Source organism: Cornus florida, unplaced genomic scaffold (genome assembly GCF_030987335.1).
Source record: "Cornus florida cultivar Cherokee Brave unplaced genomic scaffold, ASM3098733v1 CherokeeBrave_3.0.0_Hap2_Chr05, whole genome shotgun sequence".
In the NCBI taxonomy this organism is placed as follows: Eukaryota; Viridiplantae; Streptophyta; class Magnoliopsida; order Cornales; family Cornaceae; genus Cornus; species Cornus florida.
In genome coordinates this window covers 33,299,881-33,319,107 of record NW_026775575.1, presented here as the reverse complement: position 1 = coordinate 33,319,107, position 19,227 = coordinate 33,299,881, and the positions used below count along the sequence as shown (strand labels likewise).

The 19,227-nt window shown below is 31.2% G+C and overlaps 1 pseudogene; it reads left to right on the top strand.

The window, feature by feature from the left end:
• The first annotated feature begins 17,143 nt into the window (after positions 1-17,143).
• On the top strand, positions 17,144-17,242 carry LOC132310612 (small nucleolar RNA R71; annotated as a pseudogene).
• The last annotated feature ends 1,985 nt before the right edge of the window (positions 17,243-19,227 follow it).

Below are 19,227 nucleotides of genomic sequence, written 5' to 3'. Positions count from 1 at the left end.
AAGGACATTCTAGTGAATTTGGTGATTACAAACTATTAATGGTGTTTGTGGATTAATGTTTAATTATATACATTGAGTGTTATAGATGATTCGTCTTCAAAAATTGACCTCAATGAAGCAATCACATCAATGGAAAAGAATGGATACAAAGAGACATGAATTAAGTTGCAAGGAAACCAAATATTGCAAGTCCATCCAAAGATAGCTTGGACTAAAATTAATGAGCAAACAAGCAACTCAAAGAAATTTGAAGAAAGCAAGAATACCTCAAAGCCTAAACAATCATATATGAATAAAGCTTGAAGAAATGAGTAGATAGTATGGTGAGTGTTTAGGATTCAATGTCAAAGTATTTATGAATCCATTTGAAGCTCATCTCTATAGGATAACGCATATCATATCATCATTCACATGCATGTTCCTATATAAACTAGCAATAGACACATGAAATCATTGCTAAAAGAATAAGTTAATTCAAGTTTGCATAAGTTTTGGAAGAACTCAATACTTGAGCTAGAAATGGTAAGACCATGCACACCAATTGATTATATGTTTTATTTTGGTCTCTAGAAAGTAGAGTTTAAGGCATTGAACTTACTTTTTCATCCACAAAGCCTTTGTTACCATGACTTGGTAAATGACTTTACGATTCGGACATTTTTTATGAAAAACTGTTTTTTGGTTTTTAGCTAAGTATGGAAAATATGATTTTTTTGAAATAAAGATATTTTCAAAATAATTTTTTCCGATAATTACTCCTTACACTTTAAATAGCCTAAATTGATTTTATGGGATTTTTCATCAATTCTACATAGGCCTACATGGAGGATCGAGTTTTACCAAAACTTTCGGGATCCCCAATTTGTACTAAAACTGAATTTTTTTTATTTAGTTAGATTTTAATTTTCTTGTATTTTTTATTGAATCCAAATAGGGGGTACTTCCTTATTTACTTAAATGTTTTCAATGGAAATAAGGTATGCAGAAGTAACAACCCATGCTATTTATCAGATGACTAAACCAGAAAATTTATTTATTTTTCATTTGACCGACCAGATCAGTCATACTATTGATAGGATGCCAAAACCAATGAACTCGCATCTTTTGTGGTTTATCAATTGACCAATCAGTTCACTAATGTAACCGATCAAATGTGTCCAAGTGGGCAATCAGATGCTTTATGTAACCGATTAGATGGATCAAATTTTAGAAAGCGCGATGAAACAAGATCTGATCCTACCGATCACTTCTATAATTTAACCAATTAGATGCTCCAACTACCCGAACAGATATAACATATATCCGATCACTTTAGACCAACAGATAACTCAAGTGGCCGATTAGATGGACTAAAATTTTAGATTTGGAATTAATTTACCCCTAAAGGCTATATTTTTCAAGGGGTTATAAATACACAACACAATGTTTTGGACATTGTACGGATGCATTAGAGAGAAATAGAGAAACCTTCTTGTGTATCAAAGAGATTTTGTTCTTCATCTTATTCATCATCTCATACATATATCATTCATAGAGTATTGAGCTTCATTTGTATTCATTTATACTCTAGTTGTGAGATTTGATTTGCATATCAATCTTTCAGAGATATATTCTGTGCAACAAATTTGTATCTACAATCAATTGTACGGATCGATGTGATCCAGCAGAAGTCTAAGAGAGGATTGTTCTCTTAGTAAGAAGATTAGAATCGGTGTGCTTCTTGTACCGGTTTGTTCTCCACCCGTAAGGAGGTGCCATAGTGGGATTGGAAAAGTTTCAAGAGGGATCTTGAGCCGAAGAAAGATGTAGATGAAGTAAGATACACAGATGGGAGCAAAGAGAGGAAAAAAATAGATTTGTCGGGTTTAACTCTAAAAAATGGGTATGACCCATGTTTTGTATCTTTTTAAGTTTAAAAGAAGTGTCAACCTCATATTGGGACACGTTAGTGTACATGACATAATTTTTCTTGATGGGCAGGATTGAAGCATTATCTTATATATAAAGCATCTAGAGGATGACTTTTAGGTATATTGTAAAAACATAGTGTGATATTTTTGTGTATAAGGCTATGAGCCTATTAGTAAAATATCATCTATCTATCTATTGATTAATTCTTATTATGTATTTTATTACTTATGTTTGATGTATTCTTAATTCATTTATCAATTAGTGTGTATAGTATAAACACACTTATTGATACTTCAAATAATTTTAAACATGATTTTTATTTTTATTTTTTTAGATGTTTGTCTTTTCCAAAAATTTATATTTTCTATCAAATTACCCATCGTATATGCATTCTAATTTTTGAAAATTAAATATATTAAAAATAAGATTATGTATATTTAGAGTTTATAATTATTTTTTATTTAAATTAATTTACTTAAATATATGAAAATTAGTTTGCTTTATATAATATTTATAGTTCATATCACACTATGTAACAAAATATTTTAATTATTTAAATAGCTTAAAATATTTTATAAAATATTTTTCAAAAAATTGGACTAAAAATACTTCCAATTAGGTTTATATATATATATATATATATATATATATATATATATTAAAAATCACGAAATATATTCGGAAGGAAAACAACAAAAAGTGATTTCATTATTTTAAAAATCACAAAATATATTGAGAAGGAAAACAACAAAAAGTGGTTTCATTATTGGGATGCTAATTTCTCATTCTCTCTTTATTATATTTAACTAAAAATATTTAAATAATTAATTTTTTTATTTTTCCGTTTTTATTTATTAATATAAAAAAATATTTATTAATTGATGTAAAAAGAGTTTTTTAAATAGTTTCTATAAAACTCGAAGACAAATTACCTTTTTATCTATTTATTATGAGTTTTTTATTAAAAAGAAAACTAATTAAAAAATGATATATTTAAAGAAAATAAAATAATTTTTATAAAACTGTACCACAAATTACCTATTTTTATAAAACTCTACCACAAATTACCTATTTTTATAAAACTCTACCACAAATTACCTATTTTATTTTCTATAAAACTCTATTACATATAACCCGTATTCATCTATTTATTATGAGTTTTTTTTTTTGTTTTTTTTTATTTATTTATTAAAATGATATCTAATTCGATAAGGATATATTTAAAGAAAGTAAAATAATTTCTATTAAACTCTATCACAAAAAATATATATTTATTAATTGATATAAAAAAAGTTTTTAAAAGAGTTTCTATAAAACTTTAACACAAATTATCTATTTATCTATTTATTAGACAATAATATATTTAAAGAAAATATAATAATTTCTATAAAACTCTACCATAAATTACCTATTTCTATAAAACTGTACCACAAACTACTAGTCTAACACAAATTACAAATTTATCTATTTATTAGACAAGAATATATTTATATGAGCTTTTTTAATAAACCTAGAGATTTCGGTATATATATATATATATATATATATATATATATATATATATATATATATATAAACTATTTTTAAAAGTACAGGGGTTATAGAATTTCAAATCATTAATTTATAATTAATTTTAAAAAATAATTTAAATAAAATATCAATAAGCAAAGTCTAACTAAAGTAATTCTATACTATTACCATACAAAGATACCTAATTATAACAAATTAAGAGAATTCCTTCAACCGAAACTTCGAATTTCATTCTCTAAAAGTTTCCTATTAATTTTCTTTGTTTCCTATCAATTTTCTTCTCTAATACAATTTACTTTTCTAATATTTATCTCATACTCCATTTTTTCAGCTATTCACGATTCAACATTCACAAATAGTGGGTTTAAATTATCACCACTAATATCACTCCATTATTAAACTTATATTGTGATAAAAAGTCCGCTAGAGGTACCTTGTCCAAGCAAATAAATAAAAAAATGTACTAAAGCTTCATACCTAAAGTCAAAAAAGTAGTTAAAATTATTTTATGCACTTAGTTACTTAATAAGTTTTATTTTTATCGTTTACTATTTTATGTTGTTGATCTATTATGATTTACAATTATGACTAATTTTTTAAAATTATTAGAAACCAAATATCAAAAATAAAATTATGTATAATTAGAGTTATTAATTATTTTTTATTAAAATTATTTACTTAAATACATGAAAATTTTCATGCATCTTTTGCATTAACTCCATTCGTTGGTTTGCCGCTTCTGCTCCGATTGACGTTCCGAAGGGTGGTCGCATGAAAAATAATAGTCACTCATGGGGGTATATCTTTATATGTTTCCCACAGACGACGCCAAAGTGTGTGTAAAAACTTTTTCAAATTTGACAAGTCAACTAATTATCGCTCAACACACACAAACTCCATTAAATGAATGACAGTACTATTGAAATTAATACTCAAAGTTGTCAAGCAAAAGACTGTCCCTCTTTATTCGAAGTCTTGACCTCTATTTATAAGAAACATATAGGTAATTGATTCCCTCTGAGACTCATGTTCCTTGTGCCTCAAGAATATCAATCATAATATATGTATCCTTATCATACATAATTTGCTTCCCTTAAATAATAATCCTTCTTTTGATAGGATTAGACTAAAGCTGGACACATTGGTAACATGGGCTGGAAATCCTAGGGTAAGGACCCCCTTGGTATGCTCAGCCTGTTACATTGGGTTGGGCCATCCCAGTCCTTCTAATTCAAACACAGCTTGAGAGTTGAATAGTCTTTATATTTGTGGTGGACCCTTCTTGTGATGACATGTCGTCCTTTTATTGGTGGGAGAGTATTTTCCCACCACAGATGGTCACTTCACTTAAAGGGTTATTTTTTGTAATTTTAAAATTATAATTTTTTGTTTTTAATAGAATAGTAAATAATAATGTCAAATTTGATATTTCAAAACTCATTTAACTGGTGAAACATAAATATGGAGTCATATGATAAGTTTTGTTAGTTTGAGGGTTATTTAATTCTACTACAATTTTATACGAATTTTTTTTTTTTTTTTAATAATAGAGGGTGTTTTATGAATTAAACCTCCAAAACAAATAAATAGATAAATAAATAATACCATATCTTCATATTTCACAAGTTCCATGAGGAGCAATTTCTTTGATGAAGGAATTATTGGTCACCCTTTTAATTAAACAATTAAATTTTTACTTAGTGCTAATTGAAGAAATGTCAAAGGTTGATGTACAAAATAACCAACTATAACAGATAGTTCTCAAGGTACTGCTTAATTTTCATATCTACTAAGTTGTCCATATCTAAATATATCTTTCTCACTCTAGCTACCTCTGCATACAAACAAGGCACTCCCAAGGTTACCGGTTAAAACTTAAAACCAATAAGTCATTAGCCTTTCCCCCTTCATAGGAGGCGAATTATTCCACTTCTGTAATAGACTATTGTGGGTGTTGTGTGTGAGTATTTATTTAACAAAATAATAATAAATAAATAAAAATTGAAGGATGACATAAAAATAAATAAAAAAATAAAAGAATCGACATTACCTTTCAAAAGAAAAAATTTAAATAAATAAAAATTGATATTAGTTCAACTAGAAAAATTACACTTAAATTAAGTTTCAATTCCTAAATAACAAAGTGGTGTATTTGAACAGTTTGTTTTCTTAAAAAATTCATCGAGCGGTATTTTTATTTATCCGTGTATTCTCATTTATTGTTATCCGGTCTGTTCTTTTATGGTTGTTGCAGGAAAGGAGCAGCTGAATTTGGAAAAAAGTCCGAACTTTACTGTAAATGTTCAAATAATAGTATTTAAATTTCATAAGAGAATTTCAAACAATTTAATGTGTAAGGAAGAGATGATGATGTCATTCCCCCAAAAAATAAAAATAAAAATTGATATCATACAATTGAGTAGTCAGCAACTTTTTGGTTATAAGAAACAAAATTAATATACTTGGAAAATTTCAGAATATAAATATACTTGGTACAACACTTACCATTCATTACTTTAGCAAAAATTTTAAAAAGAAGTAAACAAAAAAATTAAAACTCACTAACATTCATCACCATTTTTTAGGGCTGCAACTTGGACTGCCCCTACCCAGCTCAGTCCCAACCCAACCTCAACTCGAATCGGGTTGAGTTGGGTCAGCCCAAATTGTACTCAACATGGGTTATGGTTATAACCCGGACCAAATATTTTCAGACGGGTTGAGTCGGGTTGATGGGTTAAGTTTTTAAAAATTTTTTTTTTTTTTTCCGAAATTTATATATAATATATTATTTTATATATTTGATTATATTATTATAAAAGAACAAAATATTTTTAGGGCAAATCATTTCAGCCTCCCCTATCGCCTCCATCTCTATTCTCTCTGAACTTGCTGTGATACCCACTAATTTCAGAACACGGGTTGATCAAATCCGCGAACAAAATTAAGAGATATCAAAACAATTAAAGTATTTAAACAATCACAGAGTACAAAAAGAAATAAAAAGAATAAATAACTCGCTGAAGGGAATCTATTAAATAAAAGTTTCATTAATAATTCTCCAAAATTTACAACTCGGGAATCCTGTAACTCAAGAATCCCTTGACCAAAATCCATTATTTAGAAGTTCATTATTAAATACTAACATCAAATGAAATGATAATAATATCCTACTTTTAAATAAATCGAAAGAATGGATAAGTCTTTCAGTTGCGGATCCTCAACCTTTAGACTTGGAACTTCTTCTAATAACCTGAAAACAAATCGTGGGTTAAACCATACGAGCAAACTCTCTCTACCAGACCTCTAAAAACCAATAAGCAGATCATTTCTGATCAAAACCAAACCTAATAAAGTTTTAACTTTAATATAGCATGATATAAATATATATAAATAATTATATATACTACACTAATCACATCCATTAATAGATTTAATAAATTTCAAAACCTATTAAATAATGATTAAAATAATAATCATACCAAGACTAATCCACCATTTTAAAAAAAAAATAAAAAATTCCTTTAACCTTAATCCCATCTTAGTCAATTGCTTAATCATTTAAACAATAAGTTATAATACAAAAAATCTTATATTTAATCCCAAAACCCGATAATGATTTTAATTATTTAAATCACATATCCAAAATCTAAACTTTGACAAATCATCCATGTCTCCACCAATATTATTTTATTAATATAAAATAATATACTAATCAGTAAGTACTAGATTATTCTAATTTAAGAATATATAATCCTAATCCAATCTATACATACAACAATCATAAATGATATTTTAATCATCTAACACATAGCAATTTAATTACGCTTTGACTAATCAACTATGCCATTATAAATATTTTTATTTATATATTAGCAACTTAACCATGCCTCCTTAAGTATTTTTATTTATACATTGGCAATTCAACCATACCTCCACAGATATATTTATTTATATATTGACAAATCAACTATGCCTTTTATATATATATTTTATTCATATAAATAAGGCAATATTTTTTTTTTAAGCCTTTGGCAACTCACCCATGCATATAATTCATCCATGTACTAATTTTAGACTCAACAATAATTAATTCATATATAGACATCTCATGCAGATTATAAGCATATCACTAATTTAATAACCAGTCCATCCAGATATATTAAGTAAGAATAATAACACTAATGATCTTAATTTACATATATATACACATATATTATATAATATATATGTGTATAATTCTTCCTTAATAATCCTTAATTATTTAAAATCACATATACATATATATCAATAATTATATATATATATCAATATATATATATTATCCTTCCATAACTAATTATTAATTTACTATATTAGTAACAAATTAAATATACTCAATCTCGGTGAATAATTTTCCTACACCGTCTCACTAAAACATAAATATCTCCTACTATCATGGGAATCTGATAATGAAATTGGTACTATTGGAAAGAGGACGAAAAATCCTTAAATTTGAGCTCAAGAATGACCCAATTTCGATTTAAGATGACTAAGTTATGACCGTTTTAATTTCTAGTGTCGAAACAGGCCAACAGTAGTTTCCCACGCGCGCCCACGCGCTTACCATGCACTTGCACACGCTGGATTCAAGCCTCCTTATGTGCTGGTATTGGCTAAGCTCTTTCAACTGCCGTGAACTCACCACACTGAATCCATCACATCATTTATGCCGCATCCAATGGTCACAAATCAGTACGCATATGAACACGCCCACACTGGATTATTTTCTATTAACTATAATAGATCTAAGGTCCAAATCAGCGAGTGCACCATCTTCTCATGGTCTGTGATATACCAAATAATCCCATAGTTGACCAGACCACTTCTATGGTCCAGATGCACATGCGAACCAAACTTTCATGTACCGCGATGCACCATATTAATTCACATAAGTTTAATTAATCCTATGGCCCTAATTGGCGTATACACACTATTACGCTACATCGCGTCACGCTGGATCAATTCTTATTGTGCCGCCGCCCCATATACGCTAGTTACGTAGTATATATAAATAGTATATATATATATATATATATATATTCCTAACAAATAATAGGAAAATAAATCCTAATAAATTCCTAAAAATATAGAAAAATATCATAAAAATTCCAGAAAATTACAGAACAATTCTAGAAAATAAAGAACCCTAATTAACCCTCTTGGGTTACAAATCCACCTATAGATTGATTTTAAAATATACATATAACACCTATATATATCAATTAAAATCCAATAATTTAAAAATCAAATATAATAGTTTATACTTTTTAATTATTCCGATCTAATCATAATTAAAGCCTTGATACTCAAGGTGAAATCCTTATGAGTTCTAAGAGGAATGTTAGAGAAAACTCGCCTGAAGGTTTCAAAACGAAACCGACGTTTCAAGTTTTGATTGTCTCTTCCAATCCCAGCTTCCTCCTTCTCAGATTCGGCCTTCTCCTTCTCTCTCTCTCTCTCTCTCTCTTATTTTTTTAACGTGTAAACTTTTAACTCTAAAACCTTATGTGTATATTTATACACATTAAAATCCAAATCATATTCCTATTCCAACTAGGACTCTCAAATAAAATAATAATCTTTAAATAATATATATTTATAAACATATATTATATTATATATATATATATATATATATATATATATATATATATATATATACCTTCCATAAATAACCCATTGGTTAATTAAATCATATATACCTATATATCAATAAATATATATCTATATATACATCTTTCCATAATAATTATTAATTAATTATATTTATATATAATTATATATATATATATATATATATTTATAATTAATACAAAAATAATCATTTAAATAATTAAATAACCATGGGCCTTTATTAATTAACCCAATAAGGCTTCATACAAGCCCAATACTACATCTTTTGGTCCAACTTCCCTTAAGCCCAAATCCAATTAATTTAAATAAACCAAATAATTAAATAAACACTTAAATTAAAACTAATTACACTAAGCACATAAACAAAACAATAAATTACAACCAAGTCACACCATACCAATAAAATCAACACGCCAACAATTCAATCAATAATTAAGCACACACATAATAATCATCATATCAATAATTCACGAAATATAAATAAATTAATTAATTAATCTAAGCACTCAATAAAACAAATCAATTAAAAATTAAAATAAACGCAATTAATTCAAATTGAATCAAATAAATTATTTAAAAATAAAATAAAAGTAATTAATTCCAATTAATAAATCATTTAAAATATCAGGGTATTACACTTGCCCTCTCTCTCTCTCTCTCTTTCCAACTACAAACTACAAAATCTACAAGAATCAAAAGTTCAAAATCCATATATTTCAGTTTTATCTATCTGTCTGCAAGAATCAAAAGTTCAAAACCCACATAGGCATATCATTTCAGATTGTTCAAAAAATCAAAACCCAGATCGGCATATCATTTCAGATTGTTCAAAAAATCAAAACCCAAATCTTTCAGCTTCCATCGCCCACTGTTCCAATTCGGGTTTGCCGTTTGCAAGCTTCAGGCGCTGTCTCTCAATTCTCAAGCTTGCCCCCCTCCCTCCGTGCAACTTCTAACTTTTATGTATGGGTTTTGTTTTAAATTTTTTTTTTCTTTTCTAAATCAATTAATCAAGGTCTGTAAGACTGTAATTCTTGTTTTACAAATCAATTAATAGTGGTCTGTAAGAGGGGTGGCGGCAGCAATGGCAACGGCAGCAGAGGGGACGGTGGAGAGAGAAAGAGAAAGAAGAGAGAGAGAGAGAGAGAAAAAGAAGAGAGAGAGAGAGGAAAAAAAAAAATAATAATTTTTTATTATTATTATTTTGGGTTTCGGGTTGGGTTCGGGTTGAGCTCGAGCCCAACCCGAATATGTTTGGGTTTTGACAAAACTCAACTCGAACAGGAATCCGATTTGTGAATTTAAAGTCTAAATTTCAAAATTTCATGTTGGGCTTGGGTTGGGCTGGGTTAGCACAACAAAGTTGCAGTCCTACCATTTTAATTTGGATAAGCCGGAGTCTCTTATATAAAAGGAAGAGACGATGATGTCATTCCCAAAAAAAAAAAAAAAATTACACTTACATTAAGTTTCAATTCCTAAATAACAAAGTGGTGTATTTGAACAGTTTTTATTTTATTTTCTTTTATTTTTTGGGGTAAGTACTAGCAAAAATTTTAAGAAGAATTAAACAAAAAAAAAAAAATCACCAACATTCATCACCATTTTTGTTTGGATTTAGTTGTTGGATAGCTGACCAAGTGATGATTAATTGCAGAGAAACACTATAAGAGAATATCCAAATCTAAAAAACATTTATATAGAGTCTCCTGCATTATAAATGTCACTGAAACAATTAATTAATTCACTGGGCATGCAAAGAATAACTGACTTAATCAAAGAGAATAAAATCCTTAACAAGATATTTAAATTGCATGCATGCAGTCAATGAGGAGTACTCAAATTGGTATGTGCCCAAAGCTTCTTCTTCTTATTATTATTTTGTATGCATAGACACGCAGGCAGAATTAATTATACAATCCCAAACAGAAGATATATATAATTAATTGTCGAAGGCTTCTTTATATTTTTTTTCGGCTGCTTCAAGTTCTTCGTCAGTTCTTTCTTGTCCCAAGTTGGCTTCCTTTAGCATTGCCTTGACCTCGTGAAGTGTAGTCACGATTTCGTTCGCATTGGGGCTGACCACCTCCTGAAATGCTTTATCGTTCTTGATTGAAGAAAAGCATGTCTTACACTTGATCATTTCTTTGTAGCAATCATTCATCATATCTCTCACGTTCTGGTACCAACTTTCGTTCTCATAGTCCTCCCGAGCTATTCTAAAATTTCTTGAGGTGGCGTTGAAGGTATCCTTGCACACATTAAGGCAAGAGGCTTCCTTCTCGGTTATACCTCCCCCCATGCCGAGACGCTTGTAGCATTCAGTCACACCTTGCAACCCTTCTCCTTCTCCGTTTTGCAATAAATCCCTGAATCTCTTATGGTTGAGGGGAGTTGCAGCAGCCTCCATTGAGAAGCATGACAAGAGGACCAGAGAGGAGACAGCAACCACCAGGAGTTTGTTGACGAGCTCCATTATTGTGCGGGGCTGATCAATCACAAAGAAGAAGTTTTGGGATGGAGATCAAAGGCTAGAGGAGGGGTGTTTAAATAGGGGAAAATACTGCATGGCTTGTCTCTGATTAATGGCTATGCAAGAAAATAGCCCTTTTTAAATGTAACTTAATTTGCTTTAAAATAGGTTAAAACCATGTGGCTCTTCCTTGGCCATACTATTTCATTGTACAAGTTACAAAAATTCAACCCTAACTATTTATTTACATATTGTATTTCAAAGTTCAAACAATTATTCCTTATAAATCGCTCCTATTTGTTAAGTATAGCATTTTTTTTTCTTCAAATTATTTTTATTTTTCATATTCTATTTTATTTTTAAGTCTTCGTTTTTAAGTCTTTTCTTTTTTCTAATTTTTTCTTTCCTCTGACTCCCCCCCTCCCTTCCACTCTTCCCATTGCAATTTTTATTCTAAAAAACTAGAAAATAAAAATAAAAATAAAATTATAATTCCTACTTTTATAATGGATAGCACCAACTCTTTTTAAATATTTATATCTATTTTTTTATATTTATACTATGGGAGGCTTTATTAGAACTTTCATTTTTTACAATTGCACTTCACTTGTATTTGTCTTTTTAAAAAAATGTCAAGAAGCTCCATAAACTCATTAATGCATCATTCTTTATTCTATAGTACCATAACTAGTTTCTATAATAATAAACATTAACTTTAACATGGGTGCAAAAAATTCCTTGTGGGGTGTACGTGTGTGAGTACAAATTAGGAAAAAAATGAATTTTTTTTTTTAACATATTTTGCGAGTTGCACTATGTGGAAATGATTGTGGAAGTTTGTATTAAACATAACCTAGAGGGGGGTGAATATGTTTTATTTGCTCATTTGTCCAATTTTTACTTATTTTAATTTTACCGAAATAAAATTAAAATCGAACCCACAGAGCAAAAATAAAGTTTAAGTAAAGTAAATAAAGTTTAAGAGATGACAGTAGGATTTTTAGCTAGAAAATCCCGATTGGTTGAAGAGACCAATTATTGTTGGAAAAACTTCGTGGATTATGTAGTCTAGAGTGAAACGATCCACTATGTTTGAAACAAAGTATACTGGATTTTGACTCAGGCTCACACCCTTATCGTTCCTCCAAAAACTAGTTGCTAGTAATCCCTGGTATTATGAGTCCCCCGTGCAACAGCTCTCGACCTCAGGCTTACGATCTTGATCTCTGTAGAAGGATTACTGGTAGTTAGATCAAACAGCACTCCACGAATGCTTTGCCCCTTCAAAGTGTGATCGAATCGCCCATTTTTCTTCAATTCTAAATTTGATGAAGAACAATTAAAATCTTGCTTCTCAGAATATCTTAATCTTCAATTATTCTCCAATTCTGATCAGATAGAGAACACCACTCCTAAATCACTCATGTGTATATGTGTGTGCTCTCAAAAATAAAATCAGAAATATTTGATTTGATTTTCTGAACAAAAATATCTCTCAAAGGCTCTAAAAAAAATTCTAACTTTTTGTCCCTAAGTGAGAAAACATGTTTTATAGACTTTTGAAAACCTAATTATACTTGGAAAACAAGTCAATCTCGTGCATAACCAATATGGTAAAAGTTTATGCAAATTAGGAAGTTAAAACAGAATAGGAGACAAAGTTACCAAAAACATCTGCTAAACTTGGACCGGTTCAGCTGCCTTTAAACTAGTTTAAGTTGGCTTTAAGAACGCCAAATTTAACACTTGAACCAGTTTAGGGGTACTTGAATCAGTTCAAGTTGGCCAGACTTGAATAGAAAGGTTTACACTTGAAATTTTTTTGGCAACGCTTAATTTTTGAAAACATGGAAGTCATGCAAGGGTCCTAACCCCTTACCTACCTTCATTGTTCTGATCATCACGGAGTGTATCGAAATCCAAACACGGTCACTTTTTCAATTCCGCTTCCGATGATGAGTCTTGATAAATCAAAACTAAAATTTACAACTCGATCCGACTTGTTTTGAAAACGAAATTTACCAATTACAAATTTACATCTCACAATCTCTCCTTTTGGCAATTTCGTGACAAAAACCCTAAGACAACATGTAATATACCGAAGCAGAAAAAGTAAATTACATTGATTTTCCAAAAATAAAAACAAAAAGCGGAACTCTTCTTGAACCATATGAAGCTTCATCACTTATATTTTTCTCTCCATATAAACTGCGAATCAGCTCAACAAAACTACCTGTGAAGCTTAATTAGATTTTATTCACGTGCAACACACATGCTATTCTCTTTATGAGATAAAATATATATATTCTTTAGAAGATTTGAAATGGAGATATTTGAATTTTAAGCAAAATTTGAAAAATGAGATATTTTACAAGAAAGAAAATGAAATTAATGAGGTTGTAAGAGATATAAGCAATAACATATGTCTAAGTCTCCGCTCGAACTTATATATAAGAGACTCATGCGCAGTCTTGAGTGCTCGATCCAGACCCTGACGATGGTCTTGAGGCTTGAGGAGTTAGGGTTTCTATTCGTTCTTAAGGGGACTCGATTAGATCCTAAAATTCGCGGTTAGGGATTATCTTTATTTTTGAGTGCTCGATTCATGCCTTGAAGATGGTCTTGTGACTTGAGGAGTTAGGGTTTCTCTTCGTTCTTGAGGACTCGATCCAGACATAGACGATTGTCTTGAGGGTTCTATGGTTTTGAGGGTTCTATTTAATTGGTCTTGAGGGTTAAGGTTGGACTCTTAGGGTCATTTTGAGGGCTCAACCCAGATGATGCTCTTGAGGGCTTAAGGTTTGAGGGTTCAATCTTTTGGGGATCGATCAAATAAAGTTGCTTAAATATGAATAAAAGGCAAGACAATCCAACTTAGGCAATACATATGCATTCAACATTAAGGGTTTGTAATGAGCCAAAATATGATATGAAAAATATATATTAACCCTTTCTATTGCTCAATCCACATGATGGTCTTATTGGAATCAATCCAAATGAATGTTTCTTGATGGTTCGATTTATATGATAATCTTGAGGGTTCTATTTACATTTTCAAAAAAAAAAAAAAAAAATCATAAATGCACTATATTTAACTCATTTGTTTACCATTTATCAATCTAACTCTTTTTCAGTATTAGTAATTGTGTAAGGTGGTAGGTTGTTTTTGGCATTTTTGGTACGTATACTCTAATTTTTGAAGAAAAATGCGTGTCAACATTTGCTCGATTCACCCTTTATGATTTTATTTCAAATTAGATTTTATTCACGTGTAGTGCACGTGCCTTATCCTTTATGAGAATATATATATATATTTCTTTTGGAAATTTTCAAATGGTGATAATTGAATATTGGAAAAGACCACAAAAGACCATATTCTTGTGCAAAAATTAACTTGTAAAACCTTAATTTAGCTATATAAACTTGTTCAGATGATAGGTGTGTAGCTCACAGCAATATATCAAGTATATAGGCTCATATTAGAATGTTAAACCAGTGAAAACAAGCACAGATGGAGGTTTGAGACATCAAACTCAACTACAGCAAGAATATGTATATGAACACAGGTTCTGCAATTGTGAAATGGTAAAATAAACTTGACTTAACTTCTAGATACCTTTAAAATAGACTCAAGCCTTGATTGAACCTCTAAACTAGCTCTCAACAGCAGCAAACCAACAGATCCTAATCAAACCATTGGACAGAGAGTGATTTGGACGCAGGTTTGATGCAGGTGGGAAGTTCGATCGATCGAACTCATTTTGAGATCGATCGAACTTATGCAAAATGCTCAATTTCAACATAAAAGTTCATGCAATCCTAATCACAATTCCTAGCAATGCATATGAACCCAAAGCCAATATCTAGACTTCGCAAGAAATGAAATTAAAGATAGAAATGAGGGTGGAATAGGGTTTTGACACCCTACGAAATGTCATGCTAGTCTTTAACGTCTCTAGCAAGACGTTGGGCTCTTTTAGCCCGGATCAAACATCTTGTAGTGCATCCCCTCCTCAATGGGGTGATAAGTGCTTTGAACTCCACCTGACTAATGATATGATCATCAATGATGCATGAAATGGTAGGTGAACTGGGGTCCTTAAACTTTGGAAAAGTGTTATGCTGCAAAATTGAGCTTACTTGCTCGATTAAGACCACTTTTCTAGGTGCTTGGCTTTTGTTCTTCCTCTTTTGGGTGCACAAGTCTTTCAAGAATTTGGCATAAGCCGGAATTTGCTTGATTGCATCCAAAAGTGGAAGATTGACTTTCACTTTCCTAAACACGTCTATGATTTCATTTACTTTGCCCTTTTGCTTGTCATTTGAAATGGATCCTTTTAAGGCATCCGAAAATGGAGCTTTTGGTTCAAAAACCTTTTCAGAAATTTTCTTTGAAGTCTCTTCAACACAAGAAGTTTTCAAATCATTTTGCAAATCTTTCTTTTCAAAATCACTTTTCAAATCACTTTTCAACACATTCTCATTTATATGGTCATGCACATGCAATGAAGGAGGAATATGATATGAAATGGGATGGGTGTCAACTTATGGTTGCACCGGTTCACTCTCTTCATTGGACATACCCACTTGGTTATCCACAATCTTTCCACTTCTCGAAGTAGTCACCGCATTGACATGTTCTATTGTGTGACCTTCCGATGAGGAATGAGTCTCCATAACACATTATTGCTTTTGTGGGGCATTCAAAAGCATTTTCCCTTTCTCTCTAGCATTCAAAGTACTAGCTATTTGCCCTACTTGGGTTTCTAGCTTAGCAATAGAATGAGAGTGAGAATTAAGTAATTGTGTGTTTACCTCTAAAGTGCCCAAAACGGTCAAAACTTTCTCTTCAAAAGCGGGACTTCTAACATTTCCTTGAGAATATGATGGTTGATTAGGAAAATGAGAATTAGAGAATTGGTTTCCTTGTGATTGGTATGATGATCTAAAACCTTGGGAACCTTGGCCTTGCATTGGAGGTGGAACGTATTTCCCTTGAAAACCACCTTGGGAAGGGTTTGAGCCCTCCCTTTGGTTTTTCCAAGAGAAATTCGGGTGATTCCTCTAACTAGGATTATAGTGATTGCCATAAGGATTGTTCTATTGATTAGTAAAAATAGCATTTGCTTGTTCATGATGCTCACTTTGCACATGTCCATGGGGACAATTGGAAGTGGAATGTAAAACCCTTGAACAAGTCATATATGTCTCATTAGATGTATGATGAGAATGGTTAGGAAAGGAAGATACTTGATTCGCCGAGTTTTAGTTGATCAAAAATTGATCAAACCTTTGAGATAATGATTTCATTTCAGCGGCATTTCATTGGAGTTGTCGACTTGATGTAAGCCAATACTCTTCCTACCACTAGAGTTTCTACCATTCTTCAAAGATAAAGTACAATACAAAGAATTTTCACTCATGCTCTCATAAAGACGCCACACGTCATCCTCATGCCTATCAATGTAAGAACCACCCATGGAAGCATCAACTATGCCCTTGTAATTATCCGATAAGCTCTCAAAGAAATATTGAACTAATTGTCATTTGGGCATGTCATGATGTGGACACTTCCTAAGCAATTCATTAAAGCGTTCCCATGCCTCATGAAATGTTTCTCCATCCCCATGTGAAAATTCCCTAATTGAAGTTCTCATGACATTGGTCTTAGAAACCAGATAATACTTCTTCAAGAACTCTTGTTGCATTTCTGCCCAAGAAGTTATTGAAAAAGGCCTAAGATTGTTAAACCAATATTTTGCCTTATCTTTAAGGGTGAATGGAAAAAGTTTAAGCCTTAAGACCTCTTTCGGCATGTCCCTATATTTTACGATGAAACATACTTTAAGAAACTCATTCAAATGCTTGTAAGGTTCTTCACTTCGAAGTCCATGATAGTTAGGAAGCATTTGAATGGTTTGTGGTTTGATTTCATAGTGGTGTGCTCTAAATGGTGGCAATTGAATGCATGTGGGTGCATTATATTCATTAGGCACATAGTGATCTCTTAAAGCAAGGGGAGGATTAGCAATTGGAGGTGCAACATGGGCACCTTGGTTGCCTTGAATAATGGGAGATGGTGGAGCATAGATTGGCCTTGGCATTCCCAATAGAACTTGGCCTTGTTGTTGTGGTGGATGAACAAATGGCCTTGGCATACCTAATGGGACTTGCATGTTATCATGATGCACATTGGGGTGGAGGATATCTTTTTGTCTATGTGACCAAGGTCCTCCACATGGTCCTCATTGTGTCTTTCCATTAATGAAATAGATTGACTAGAACTATCTCTTCCCCTAGGGTTTCAAACAATGGATTCAAGATGAAAATTTAAAGGGACAAGAGTGGGTCTCAATGATCAATGACCATACATGCACAATGCAAAACAACAAGAAATAATGACAAACACTTCACCTTCACAACAAATCAACAATCAACAAACTTCCTCCACATACAATGTTCCCATACTCCCATGCTTTAACAATATGCAAGAAAAGTAAATTGCCTCCACGCGGACTTACGATTTATCTCAGAATTGAATTACAAGCCTCCATGCGGGCCGACGATTTAACTAGAGATTGAGTAAGAAAAAGCTCACAAAGGTCCTTTAGCACTTCAACTCCAAATTTTTAGATTTTAGCTTAGCAAAATTTTTTATGATTTTAGCCTTTTTCCTTCGCTTGCTTAGCTCCTTTGCTTGGAATACTCATTTGCTCACCTTCTTAGCCCAATGCTCCTTGTCAAACAAGAACAAACACAATAAGTAACAAAAATTGAAAACAAAGTAAAGACACGATCAAAAGAGTACTAATTCCTAATTGATTCCTAAAATACGACATTGCCAATCAATCAATCCCCCGCAACGGCCCCAAAAACTATGGTAGCTTCTCTGGTGTGGCACAATACAATGCATAACACTTTGAGTTTGGAAATTATTGTCAAGTGGGCACTATAATTTAAATTTATAAACCGCTTAACACCTATACTATGTAGTATGAGTGAGAAGGGATCGTCCCAAGGGATTGAGGTGTCGTACTAGGTTGAGGAATCAAAATTAGGGTTAGTAGGTTGAGTGATCAAAATAGTGGTTGGTTAGTTGAATTACACAAGATGCAAATAAACTAAAGTAAACAATAATGTAATAGAAAGAATAAAAGAGAGAGAGATCTTGGGGTTTAGAGATCACCACTAAGCATAGCTTTTCTACACCTTTAATGAATGATTAATGAAGGGAAAAACATGTATTGCAACAAGGTGTGTGTGTATGGTTGTTCCAACAAGCATGGATGAAAAATTAAGCATATATTGTCTAAACAACAAGGTGGATAGCACAACATATCAAATTAAGCCACTAATCCTTTCTTTAAGCTCACAATCCAAACACATCATAAGGTTAGAGATATATGTTACTTGCTTTCATAAGTATGGAACATCAACAACAAGCATGGATTGTCCTCCCATTTAACAACTACACTACAACTAAGCTAATGACATGAAATTAAACTAAGAGAGAGGTACAATCCATTAAGAAATGAGTATGAACCATCAAATAAACCATAAGAACATGACATTAAGCACTATATCTTGATAATCTCTAGATCTATAGCATCAATACACATAGACATGCATCAATAACA